The sequence below is a fragment of the Chrysochloris asiatica genome, unplaced genomic scaffold, assembly GCF_000296735.1.
Source record: "Chrysochloris asiatica unplaced genomic scaffold, ChrAsi1.0 scaffold00002, whole genome shotgun sequence".
NCBI lineage: Eukaryota > Metazoa > Chordata > Mammalia > Afrosoricida > Chrysochloridae > Chrysochloris > Chrysochloris asiatica.
In genome coordinates this window covers 16,292,612-16,306,074 of record NW_006408520.1, presented here as the reverse complement: position 1 = coordinate 16,306,074, position 13,463 = coordinate 16,292,612, and the positions used below count along the sequence as shown (strand labels likewise).

Sequence of the window (13,463 nt, the reverse complement as noted above, 5' to 3'; positions counted from 1 at the left end):
AAACAACCAGCCCTTCCTCTTCTCTCCCTCATCTCCAGGTCAACAGGAGTCAATGGAATGTTGTTGAACTCAGCCCATTTCTTCATTGCTGCCTTTCCCCCTCTTTCACTCACCAGTAGACCAATGTGGTCACCAGCAAGCTTACAAGCCTATTCATGTGTTCTCTTTGAGTGTCAGTCTTAGAGGGGAGTTTGTCCTGAAGGAACTTGATTGCTTGCCATGATATCTTCCTGGTGAAAAGCTTGCTTATTCTTGTAGTAGCCAGTCATGCTGACATTTTTGTTTGGTGTTTTTCCTGATGATCTTTCTTTGAAGATGTATTGTCTGTTGCTCTAGCTGTTCCAGGCTGGTGTGCTTGTCCTTGCTAGTGGGAATGTCCCACCTCATAGGTTCTGGATGGGACTCAGGATTCCACCTAAGGTCCTATACTCTGCAAAGGCTTTGTAAGAGGCCTATTTCACTCGGCAAGTTCTAGAACCCCTTTTAGGTATTCCAATCAGTTACAGGCTGAAGGCGGGCTTACAAGTTTTCTGTAATCATGTTTCCTAACATTCCTTTTTATCCCACTCAAGTGTCTATTTTACAATAGTAGACAAGGGAAACCAATGTTCATAAGACAGTCAAGCATTTTAGTATTATTTCCCCTCTTCAGACTATGCCTTGATCCCTGTATCACAGAGCCCTGTTGTTCCAAGGTTGAACATGCCTTACTATTTACCTTTATTCAGTTTGGGTCATGCAGACCTGTCTCAGTGTTCCCCCGTCTACCTTGTTCTTCCTCTCTCCTCGCCTATCATGTGTATTGCCCTCTCCAACATCTGAACTTTGATGTATCTACCTCCTACCCTGTGCTCTACTGTCCCCTCCCTTCACCCACCCTACCCATCTTTTTTTCCTTTTAGTATGGGTATCTTTTCTTAACCTTTTACAGTAATGGTTTTATGCAATATGTGTCCTTTTTTGACTGACTAATTTCACTCAGCATAATATCCTCAAGCTTCATCCACATTATGTGGTGGCTTGCAGCTTCCTTGTTATTCTTCAAGGTAACATAGTATTCCATTGTGTGTATGTACCAAAGTTTGTTTAGCCATTCTTCCATTGATGGGCACTTAGGCTGTCTCCATATTTTTGCTATTGTAAATAGTGCTGCTAGGAACATTGATGTGCATATATCTACTCGTGTTCTGGTTCATATTTCTTGTGGATATATATACCAAGTAGAGGAATTGCTGGATCATAAGGTATTTCTGTTTCTAACTTTCTGAGGAAGTGCCATTTTACATTCCCACCAGCATTGTAGGAGGGTCTCAGTCTCTCCACTTCCTTGCCAGCATTTATTGTCCTCTGCTTTTTTGAACTCCGGCTGTTATTGCTGGTGTGACATTGATATCTTTGTTGTTTGATTTGCATCTCTCTAATGGCTAGTGATCGTGAACATTTCTTTGTATGTTTCTTGACTCCCTGAATATGTTCTTTGGTGAAGTGTTTGTTCATGTCCTGTGCCCATTTTTTAATTAGTTTATTTGTCTTTTTCTTGTAGAGGTATTATAGTTTCCTATAGATGTTAGAAATTAGTCCCTTGTGTGATATGCCATTGCAAAAGATTTTTTTTCCCATTCTGTGTGGGCTTTCTTTTTACTCTTTTGGTGAAATATTTTGATGCACATAAGTTTCTGATTTTCAAAATGTCCTAGTTATCTACTTTGTCTTCATTTGTTTGTGTAATTTTTGCAATGTTTTGTAGTCTGCGTGTGCTCTGTATTAGAGCCCTTAAATTTGTCCCTGTTTTTTCATTGGTGACCTGTATAATTCTGGGATTCACAATTAGGTCTTTATGCTGAAATGTTTTTTATATATGGCATGAGGTAAAGGTCTTGTTTCAATCTTTTGCATATTGATTTCCAGTTCTGCCAGCACTATCTGTCTTCCCATTCAATGTACTTTGGCCCTTTGTCAAAGATCAGTTGGCTGTATGGGTTAATTTCTGAATTCTTGATTCTGTTCCATTGATCTATGTATCTTTCATTGTACTAGTACCAGGCGGTTTTGACCACTGTAGCCATGGTAACTTTTGAAATCAGGGAATAAGAAGCTTCCAACTTTGTCCTTCTTAAGCAGTGCTTTGCTTATCCTGGGTCTCTTTCCTTTCCATATAAAATTTGTAATTATTTATTCATCTCTCTAAAGAATGGCATTGGAATCTGGACTGGGATTGTGTTATATGTGTAATTTCTTTGGGGAGTATTGACATTTTCACAATGTAAAGACTTCCTATTCAGGAGCCTGGTATATTTTTCCATTTTTTAAAGTCTCTTTTGGTTTCTTGTAGTAGTGTTTTGTAGTTTTCTTTGTATAGGTCCTTTGTTTCTCTGGTTACATTTATTTCTAAATATTTCATCTTTTGGGCAGTGATTATAAATGGTATTGCTTTCCTAATTTCATTTTCAGCATTGTCATTATTACTATAGAGGAATCCAACTGGTTTTTGTATGCTGATTTTGTACCCTGCCACTTTGCTGAATCTTCCAGTGAGTTTCAGTGGCTTTTTCCCCCTCACATACTCTTCTGATGTGAAAGCATAAGAGAAAAAAGCCCATTCTTTGAACCTACAGACTGGGATTCAGATCTAAACTCTAGCAGTCACCGATGTGTGTGAGTGGAAACATGTTTAACCACTCTAGGTTTCAGTTTTCATTTCTATCCAATGGGGAAGTTGGTACCATAGGTACCATAGGCCTCATAGGTGGTTGTGAAGATAAAAAGAGATTATATCTGTGAAGCACCTAGCTAAGTGTTTGTCATTCAGTATATATTCAACAAATGCTAAATCTAATACATATTCTTTATGCTAAAACCTAGTAAACACTGAAAATATAGAGTTTATATTTGCATTCTCTACTTTATCATATCTTCTTTGCTTTTCAATCCACTGCAATTAGACTTCTGCCTTTGCCATTTTGTTAAAACTGTTTTTTGTTGAAACAATGACTTCCAGTTGCAAAATCCAATGAACGCTCTTTGGTACTTACCTTAGGACCTCATGCTGTTGATCAGTCCTGTCTTCTAATGCTATACTCCCTTTGCTTTCATGGAACTGCCCTCATTTCAGTTCCCTTTTCTTGTAAGAGATAGTTCATTACATGATAGTACTGCCCAGGGCTCTCTTCTGGGCCACTGACCTGGTCCTGGAGTGAGTTCTTCCATTAATGTGGATGGAATGGACTATGCATGAATTTTGGAATCAGATAAACTTGAGTTAGAAATTACCTTTGCTACTTCCTCTGACCTAGGGCAAACTACTTAACATTCCTGTACAGCAGTTGCTTTCTTTATTTCTTTCCTTTTTAAAAAGCATGTTAATTCTGTTGTTTGCTGTTGAGTTGATTTCTACTCTTTGAGATCCTATGGCACAGAATAGAATTGCCCCACAGAACTTCCAAGGCTGTAATCTTTATACAAGTAGACTGCTGGTTACATTTTTCTCCCATGGAGTCACTGGTGAGTTCAAATTGCCAGCTTTTTGCTTAGCAGTCAACCTCTTAACTACAGTACCACCAGGGCTCTTGTATTAATATTGTTAAGTGCTGTCGAATGGAGTCTGACTCATAGTGACCCTCTATAGGGTTTCCAAGGAGCAGCTGGTGAGTCTGAACCACTGACCTTGTGGTTCAAACCCAACTTGCAGTCTGGTACTTTCTCACAGCGCCACCCCAGGACTCCATACTGATATTTCAGCCTCTTCTTATTGGAGCTCTGGGGTGTAGTGAATTACAAGAAAGGGGAAAGATGTGCTCTCTGCTTTCATAAAGATTGAAGCCTGGGGGTTTCTATGACTTAGAACTGACTGGACAGCACACAGTGCCACCACCACCACCTCTTATTATCGGAGCTCTGCTGGCATAGTGGTTTATGTGTTGAGCTACTAACTGCAAGTTCAGCTGTCTGAATCCATCAGCTGTTCTGCAGGAGGAAGATGAGGCTTTCTGTTCCCATAAAGATTAAGTCTCAGAAACCCTTTGCAGGACCTCTGTGAGTTGGAACTGACTTGATGGCACACAAACACTGCCACCTCTTATTTATAGTCAAGTGTTTTCTCATCTGAAGGGGAACATTAAATTTAGTTTGTTTAAAATAGAGTACTGTAGGATAAGCATTGGACTGGTAATCGATAGGCCAGCAGTTCAAACCCAATAGCCACTCTTGGAAACCCTATACAGAATGGCTATGAGTCAGAACCAGCTCATTGGCACACAACAACAAAGTAGGCTGCAAAGGAGCCCTAGTGGTACAGTGGTTAAGAGCTTGGCTGCTAATGGAAAGGTTGACAGCTCAAACCCATAAGGCAACACTGTGCAGGAGAAAGATGTGGTGGTTATCTTCCAAAAATATTGGTGGCGGTGGTGATATGCCGTCGAGTTGGTTCCGACTCATAGCGACCCTATGTAGAGTTTCCAAGGCTGTAAATCTTTACATGATTAGGAACCCTCACCTTTCTCCTATGGAGTGACTGGTAGATTCAAACTCTGTGGATTCGGTTAGCAGCCCAATGCGTAACTACTACCTTACCAGGGCTCCTTAAATATCACATCCTTGGAGATTCTTTGGAGCAGGTTTGCTGTGCCTTACAGGATGACTATGAGTCAGAATTGACTTGATGACCATGGTTTGGTTTTGGGGTTTTTTTTTAATAGAAAGCAGCATGCCTCCCTCTGTATCCTCTTGTAGTTTCTCAGTCAGTACGTGGCCCAGCTGGCTACTCGGTTGTTCCTGCTCAACACCTGGGAATCATCTTTGACTGTGTCTACCTCATCTATATTTGACTCATTATCAGATTGTACTAGTAGTGATTGTGTGCCACCAAGTCACATAGCTATCCTGTATAGGGTTTCCGAGGCTGTAAATCTTTATGGGAGCAGAAAGCATCAACTTTCTCCCATGGAGCAACTGGTAGTTTCGAACTTTTGATCTTGTGGTTATCAGCCCGGCTCATAATCCACTATGCTACTTGGGCTCCTTAGATCCTACAGAATCTCTTCCTAATTGTTTCTCACCTTTGTGACCTCCTCTTCGTCTCAGCTGTAAGTGCCCTAGGTCCTTACCTCTTGCCTGGTCTACAACACCAGACTCTAACCCTAATAGAGTAGCCACAGGCCACATGTGGCTATTTATCCTGAAATTAGGTTCAAACTCACCAGCTGCTTCTCAGAAACCTTATACAGGGTCGCTGTGGGTCGGAACCGACTTGATGGCACTTAAAAATCCAGCCCCTCAATTTCACGTGTAACATCTCAGGAGCTCCACAGCTCCATGTGGCTATGGAACTGGACAGCACATCTATAGAACATTTTCATGATAACAGAAGGCTCGACTGGACAGTATTGCTTTAGACCAGTGCTTGGCAAACCCTATTCCACAGTGATCTATTAAAATACAGAAATGAGCAACTCCCCTGGGTGAAATCTTTCTCAGTGGCACCTACTGCTTATAGAAGGAAAGCTGAGCTCTTTAATGTGACACAGAAATATCCTCAGGTAAAACTGTCCTATCTTCTATTGCTTTCTTCCTTAAACTCCTCTCTCACCAACTTGCCCATCTTCTGGTACAACCTCCTGCCGCCTTATTCATTCATCAAGACATAGCCTAGGGATCATTTCCACCACTAACCCCCATCACTTCCAAGCTAAGTTGGGTATCCCTCCTCACTTTTGCTTCCAAGATAGCAGTGTATGTTTATCATTATGGTTAGTGTTTTTTATTTTAACAGCCTCTGATTTTTCCAGTTTAGCTGTACATTTTGTTATGTCAGGGAACATATTTTTCTAAACTTTACATGGTCTAAGATCTACTTGTTGTTGTTGTTAGGTGCCATCAAGTCGGTACCGACCCATAGCGACCTTACAGTAGCTGGCATTTATCGGTCGTCATCACAGAGTTTTCTTCCACACAGCCGCTCTTGAGTTCTAACTGCTGACCTTTTGGTTAGTTGTTGTTAAGTGTTGTCCAGTCACTTCCTGCTCATATCGACTCTGTACAGGGTTTCTGTGGAGAGGTTGGTAGGTTTGAACTGTTGACCTTGCAATTAGCAGTCCAGCACTTAGCGTAAAGTGCTATCCCACGCCATGTAGCCATCTAAATGTGTTTTGAATAAGTGACTCCCAAGATGTGATCAGTTAAACATTATCAGAGTCCATTTCTTTAATATGACTCTGATTATGAGATTCTGATGCAGGTAAAAGGTAACTATGCAATGGAACCTCCATTTGTTTTTGTTTGAGACTCTTAAGAAATTATAAAATTAGAGCTAATTTTATTCTTTAGTTTTATATCAAAAAGGTATACTGTACTTCTTTCAAAAGCTCTGGTTCCTTTGTAAAGTCAGAAAATGAGAAGTGACTAGGAGTGGGATATGAGTAGGAACAATGGTAGAGCAAAGAGAGTCTAGCAAAACTGAGCACAGCTGCTTAAGTCTTGTGAAAATGTCCCATAGTTTAATTGTCTTCTTTCTACTTGGTGGTATTTTTATATTCTTTTCATTTTTGAGCTTTGTATAATTTAGGAAGGCAAATGGAGGTGTATTTAGAGGATATAAAATGAGAAGAAGACTAAAATAAAGTTAGACACCTGTGCTTTAGTTAAATTTCTGATGCTGATTTTTACCTTTGTATCAAGTTTCTTTTGTAAAATATAACTTAATGTTGATAATCTCTTTATGAATGTCTGAATGTCCTAAACTGTTATGAGGACATATTTTTTACTTGCTATTGAAATTGAAATACATTATATAAACTTGGCACTGCAGGATAATGCACAGGACCACAAGGCCAATTTGAACCACAAAGTCGGTGGTTCAAACTCATCAGCTGCTCCTCAGAAACCCTATACAGAGATGCTATGAGTCAGAACTGGCTTGGCTGCACTTAACATACAAACTTAGCATCTATGTTTCTTATATTGATTAAATACCATTTTTATTATTAGCCTCAGTACCTAAAGTCCCCAGTCCCTGCCTTCAGGAAGCTTCAGCTATAGTGTCAAGTTTGTTTTTGAGAAAACAAGACATCATCATATGAAACAATGAGCTATTAAAACCAGACATATGAAAAAGGTCAACAATATGAGTACAATCAATAGTATTATGACAGAGCTTCTTGAAATTTTGATTTCATGAATTATTGAGCACCACAGTGAATTTTCTGCTTCTTTGGGTTATCTCTATTTATATTTACTGTATTGTAAATGAAAACTGAGGCATTAAAAATAGGCATCATTAATTAATTAATTTAATAGTAACAATATTGTATGCTAACATGTTTTTTGTTTGTGAGAAAAAGCTTTTTTTGTTTTTTTAAGTGAGAACAGGGTCAGTCTGCTAGTTAGTTATTATTTTTTGTCTACTGTTTTCAATATGTTATGGCAATGTTGTTTTGTTTGAAGTATAAGAAGAAAACGTAACTTCACTGAGATAATGGAGGTGTTTATTATTAGCCTTTCCAAGTAATTATGCATATTCTTTTGTGCTACCACACCAAAACTCACCAAGAGATTGTTTCTTAGTTCTAAGTTAGTTGCAACATAGGAGTCCCTGCGTAGTACAAATAGTGCATGTAGCTACTAACACAAAAGATGAAAGTTCAAATACCCATAGAGACAGACACATCAGAAGAAAAGCATGGTGATCTGCTTCAAAAAGGTCACAGCCATGAAAACCCTACCGGATGTAGGGTACTCTGAAACACATGGGTCACCACGATTGGGTATACAGAGTGGAATCTGAAGCCATTTCAGCAAACTTCTTCCACTCTGCTCTATTAAAGTCCATTGCACTTGGAATGGGTATTATAACCATGCATGATTTTATATACTCATGCAGTAACTAGCGCTTCTAAATGTTGATACATGTAATATCACCACTGATTTCATTCAAAATGTCTTTAGGTATTAGGAAGTTGTGAAGACCACAATGGCTTTCCAAAGCCAAATTTTCAATTAAAGTTTTCACATGAAAGTTCAAATTTGGTTATTGGCAACAAATATTCTTGGTTTTCCTTGAAGTGACAATCTCACTTTGTTTTGTTTTGAGAAAATGTCTGTCACATACCTAAGTCCAAATAACCATGGTTTGTCTGTCAGATCCTCTTTCAAGTAAAAATGATATTCCGAGGACAGCCAGGTAGTTTAGTTCACAACTTGAACAAAATGATACAGGGTTTTTTCCTCAGGATAGTCACTGTATTTTGCAGCATAGTGTCTTTGTGTAATTCCCATTTTATCACATATTCTTAAGAAAAATGTGTGCTCCCCCCAAAAATATGGCACCAAACCCTCTTCCCACAGCCTCTTATTAGGTCCTATAATCCATTGTGGAGGCCACAGAGAACTCAGGGAAATAGTCACAGCTATGGGGTTTATTTGGGAAGTTAACAAGCTACAATACAGGATCAAAACATGCTCAGGGCACAATTTTTCCAGTTAGCTGCTGATAAATGCCTACAGGACACATCACTCCACCCTAAGTCTCAACCTGAAGGCACTCAGCTCTAGCTCTGTGGGTCAGGAAATCTAGTTCCCCCACTTAGTGCCTGAAATCATCCCATTCTACAAACAAACTTCCTGCCCTAAGTCACTCAGCTTTACTTGCTTCATGGCTGGGACGTCCACTACTCTGTCTTCTGCTCTTGTTCTTAATCCTGCTGCTGCCACTCCTTACCACGTCTCCAACCTGTCCCTGGGTCAAGGAGGTTCAATACACAGTAATCTCAGGGTCTAAAGGATATGCTCCTCCCCTGGCTCTTCTTTGGTGTTAGTGAGAGCCCCATTCTTACTTTTGAGATGGTTTATTTCATACCCATGCTATAGATTCAAGTTTTTACAATGAATAGTAACTCTGCTTGCATCTATCGCTCTGTCATGCCATCCTATCAGTTATGTTCTCCCACTTCTCTCACATGGATCTGGCAGAGCGGAAACATTGTGTGGTGGGAGTTACAGACTATGGCTAGAAGACACAGTAGAAAACTCACTCTACCACATACTCAAAGGCCACGATTTAATAAAATTAATAATTCTTACTGCTTCATCAAGGACATTCTTACATTTTTTTTTCTTCTTTTGGTTCTTTGTAACTGCAAGCAGGTTGACGTAAAAGATTAGTAAGTATCCTGATGGCACTGTGGGTTAGGCATTGGGCTGCTAACCACAAAGTGGTTGGTTCAAACTCACCAGTCGCTTCTCAGGAGAGAGATGAGGGTATCTGCTTCAGTAAAGATTTACAGTCTCAGAAACTCTATAGAGTCACTGTGATTTGGAATGGCAGTGGGTTTTATTTTAGTTCTGTTTGGTACCATTGCCTTGATTTTTGTAAGACATCAAAAGTTTTATCCCAAAAATTGTTTTTACACCATCAGTGCAAATACTGACATAATGCGAAATGCAAATAATGTTTTTGTATTATTTTGAAAATTGTTTTGACCTGTGGACCCCCTGAAAATGTGTCAGGAGTCCGTGGACCACAGTTTGAGATTTGAGATCATAAATTGGTTATTTGGTTGAAAATTGCTGTTCTCCGGAAGAGAAAAGATTATTACTGATTGATCTTTTTCATGCAAAGCTTCACGGAGAAGGTAGGACATACTTTTAAAATCATTCAGGATCTTGTGAGAAGTGGGTAGATAGGGGAGACTACATTTAAGGAGAAAAGAATGAACACAGGTTTTAGAAACCTGCAATAAACATGCTTTGGGTAAGGTAGAGTGGATAGCCTGGCAGTCCCATAAAGAATATGTCTTCCGAAGAGAGTGGATAAACAAAGAGAACATTAAGTGCCATGGAGAATTGTTTGATCTTGCTCCAGTAGACAGTAAGCATATATTATAGTGGGAGAGTCATTCTGAAAATAGCATGGATCTAATTCTAATTTTTGCTATGTGTAGGATAGATTGTAGTGGAGGCAAAGTTTGGGTTGTGAGATTAGCATCCAGCATGAAGGACTGAAACAAATAAGGGTCTAGCTTAGGCTTTGGGAATTGAGAAAAGATGTCCAAATAAGAGATTTTGAAGGAAGAAGAAACTGAAGTTATAATGAATAAAAAAGTTGTTGTTTGGTACCGTCAAGGCAGTGCCAACTCATAGCGAATCTCTGTACAACACAACAAAACTCTGCCCTAGATATAGAGAAAAGGGAACAGCTTATGATAACTTCTACACTGACTCCATGAGGATGTTGTTGGTAAGTACCATCAAGTCAGTTTTGACTCTCTGGTAGCGTAGTGGTTACAAGTCGGGTTGCCAACCTCAAGGTCAGCAGTTCGAAACTACCAGCAGTTTCATGGGAGAAAGATGAGGAGTTCTGCTCCTGTAAAGATTTACAGCCTTGGAAACCCTGTGCAGGGTCACTATGAGTTGAAACTGACTCCACAGTACTTAACAAGAACAACCCTGTATAGGATTTCAGAGCTAGTGAGTTTGAAGCACTGACCTTGTGGTTAGCAGTCCAATACTTATACAGCGCCACACCAGGATGGGCCCATTAAAGACATGGGGACAGTTCTGTTTCAAAAGATAGTGATTTCTCTGTCACTGAAGGCATATGAAGAGAAGTGAAAGGAACATATGGCAGGGTTGTTGAAAGAGGGATTGTATGTATTTGATTCATTGTTGTTCTTATGTGCCTTTGAGTTGGTTCCTGCTCATATGGCTGACCCTGTATAGTATTCCAAGGCTTTTAAATTTCTGTGGAAGAAGAAAGCCTCATCATTCCTCCATGGAGTTGCTGGTGGGCTTGAACTTCAGACCTTGTGGCTTTCAGTTCAGCGTTCATCCTGTAGATCCACTGTGGTATGGGTCTGGGGAAAACAAGAGAATTTGTGTTTGGAGTAAGTAACACCTGGTTATTTTGTTGTAGCCACCTGACAGTGGAACCAGATAACTTAAGTTCTCCTAACGGGCTCTCTCCACTTTATTTAGGACTCTCTAAAAGAACTAACTAAACAAATGCGAGGGGGCTTCCAAAGTTCATGGAAAAAGTCCGTTCTTTTTAAATTCTGTGTATTCATGAACTTTTGAACTCCTTTCATGCATATAGACATGCATTGTACTGAGCACACACGCACATACAAAATAGTTCTTCTTGTTGTTAAGTGCCATACAGTCAGTTCCAACTCATAGCGTCCCTGTATAAGGATTTCCAAGAAGTGACTGGTGAATTTGAACCACTGACCTTGTGATTCAAATGGACCTTGTGGTCCAATGCTTTACCCCACAGTGTTACATCAGGACTTCATATGTAAAAATTGAGATGGGGAATTAGAAAGATTAGAAGAAAAGGTCTTAAGTTTGGTTTGGAGATATTGGATAAGAAGACAGAGTATCCATGTGGAAATGTACTAAGAACTAGAGAGACAGACTTTCGAAAGAAATCTTGAGTAAATATGGTATTTAAAAGATAAAACTGAATGCCTAAAATTGGGTATTATGAGAAAGAGGAATAAATACAATGGAGAGTTCAGAAGTAGGGGAGCAAAGAACCAAGATAATATTGGGGTGGAGGTTCACTTTTCTAAAATTAAGGTCCTGAACTTTGTCCAAGGTTTTTGTTGTTAGGAGCCATCAAGTAGGTTCCAACCCATAGCAAATTGACATAGTTAAGAAGTCTATTTCACTGGGCAAGTTGTAGAACACCTTTTAGGTATTCCAATCAGTTATAGGCAGAAAATGGGCTTACAAGCTTACTGTAATCATGTTTCTTGATATTCCTTTCTATCCCACTCAAGTGTCTATTTTACAATAGTAGGCAAGGGAAACCCATATTCATAAGTCAAGTATCTTAGTATTATTTCCCCTCTTCAGGCTATGCCTCGATCCCTGTGTCACAGACCCCTGTCGTTCAAAGTTTGAGTATGCATCACTATTTACCTACTTCCATTTAGCCCATGCAAACCTATCTTAGTGTTCCCCTATCTATCTTGTTCTTCTACCCCTCCCCCTTCTTGTGTACTGTCCTCCCCAACATCCAAACTATGATGTGTCTGCCCCCTACCCTGTTCTCTACCATCCCCTCCCTCCAACACTCCCAACCCTCGCACCCCACCCCCACCGGTAACCAACAAATAAATTTTTTTTTTCCATTTTGGTATGGGTATCTTTTCTTAAGGTTTTACAATAATGGTCTTATGCAGTATTTGCCCTTGTGTGACTGACTTATTTTACTCAGCATAATGTGCTCAAGGTGCATCCATGTTATGTGGTAGTTTGCAGCTTTCTTGTCATTCTTCAAGGTAGCATAATATTCCACGGTGTATATGTACCACAGTTTGTTTAGACATTCTTCCATTGATGGGCACTTAGGCTGTCTCCATCTTTTTGCTATTGTGAATAGTTCTGCTATGAACATTGATGAGCATATATCTACTGGCGTTATGGCTCCTATTTCTTGTGATATATATCAAGTAGAGGAATTGCTTATAAGGTATTTCTACTTCCAACTTTCTGAGGAAGTGCCATGCTGTTTTCTACAGTGTTTGGACCATTTTACATTTCCCACCAGCAAAGTAGGAGGGTCCCAGTCTCTCCACCTGCTTGCCAGTATTTATTGTACTCTACTTTTTTGAACTTCGCTGCTATTGCTGGTGTAAGATGATATCTTATTGTTGTTTTGATTTGCATCTCTCTGATGGCTAATGATCATGAACATTTCTTCATATGTTTGTTGGCTCCCTGAGTGTCTTCCTTGGTGAAGTGTCTATTCATGTCCTGTGCCCATTTAAAAAAAATTTTTTTAAGGTTTTTATTGTGGATTGAGTGAAAGTTTACAGGGCACATCATAAGTTTTACATTCAACAAATCATGCACCTTGTTTCATTACAATGATTATAATCCCCTCCATGTACCATCAGTTAACAGTATTTCTCTCTATTCACATTAGCTTAAAAACAAAACAAAACATAAAAACACTCAGGCATATATGATAATTTACACCTCCAAAGGGAACATTCTGCAAGTTCCATTCTGGCCGCCAGCTCTTAGTCCCTCTCTTCCCATGAATCTGAAGTCCTTAACTGCTCCCCCTCTCCATGACCCCATCTCTGCCTCCATCACTGGCATCCTGCAGTTCTGGATAAGGTCCTGCATATTCTGCTTGTGCTCTTCTCCCTTGATGGTCCTAGGGTCCTCTGTTACTGGACTGTAAGATTAACCACTCCCTTGTTTTTGTTACAAATTTCTACCTTTACAATTGTGACACTCACAATTAGTCATGATAATAATTATTCAGTATTGAATCATATGAATCTTATCTCCATCTCTTTTCACCAGACCCATCTAGAGAAGATGAAAACTATTCATTGGGCACTCTTTCTTCCCACCCCACTCTTAAACTAAACTCCCTCTTGAAACCTTATAAGCCAGTTACTTCATGCCTTTATTGCCCCCTCATTTTAGGTAGCCAATGTCTAAGTTGCCTGTCC

General features: G+C 39.6%; 1 protein-coding gene across 1 annotated transcript in view; it reads left to right on the top strand.

Moving 5' to 3' along the window:
- TMEM56 (transmembrane protein 56) overlaps positions 1-13,463 on the top strand; it is a 68,837-nt gene that overhangs the window by 28,629 nt on the left and 26,745 nt on the right. The window lies entirely within an intron of this gene.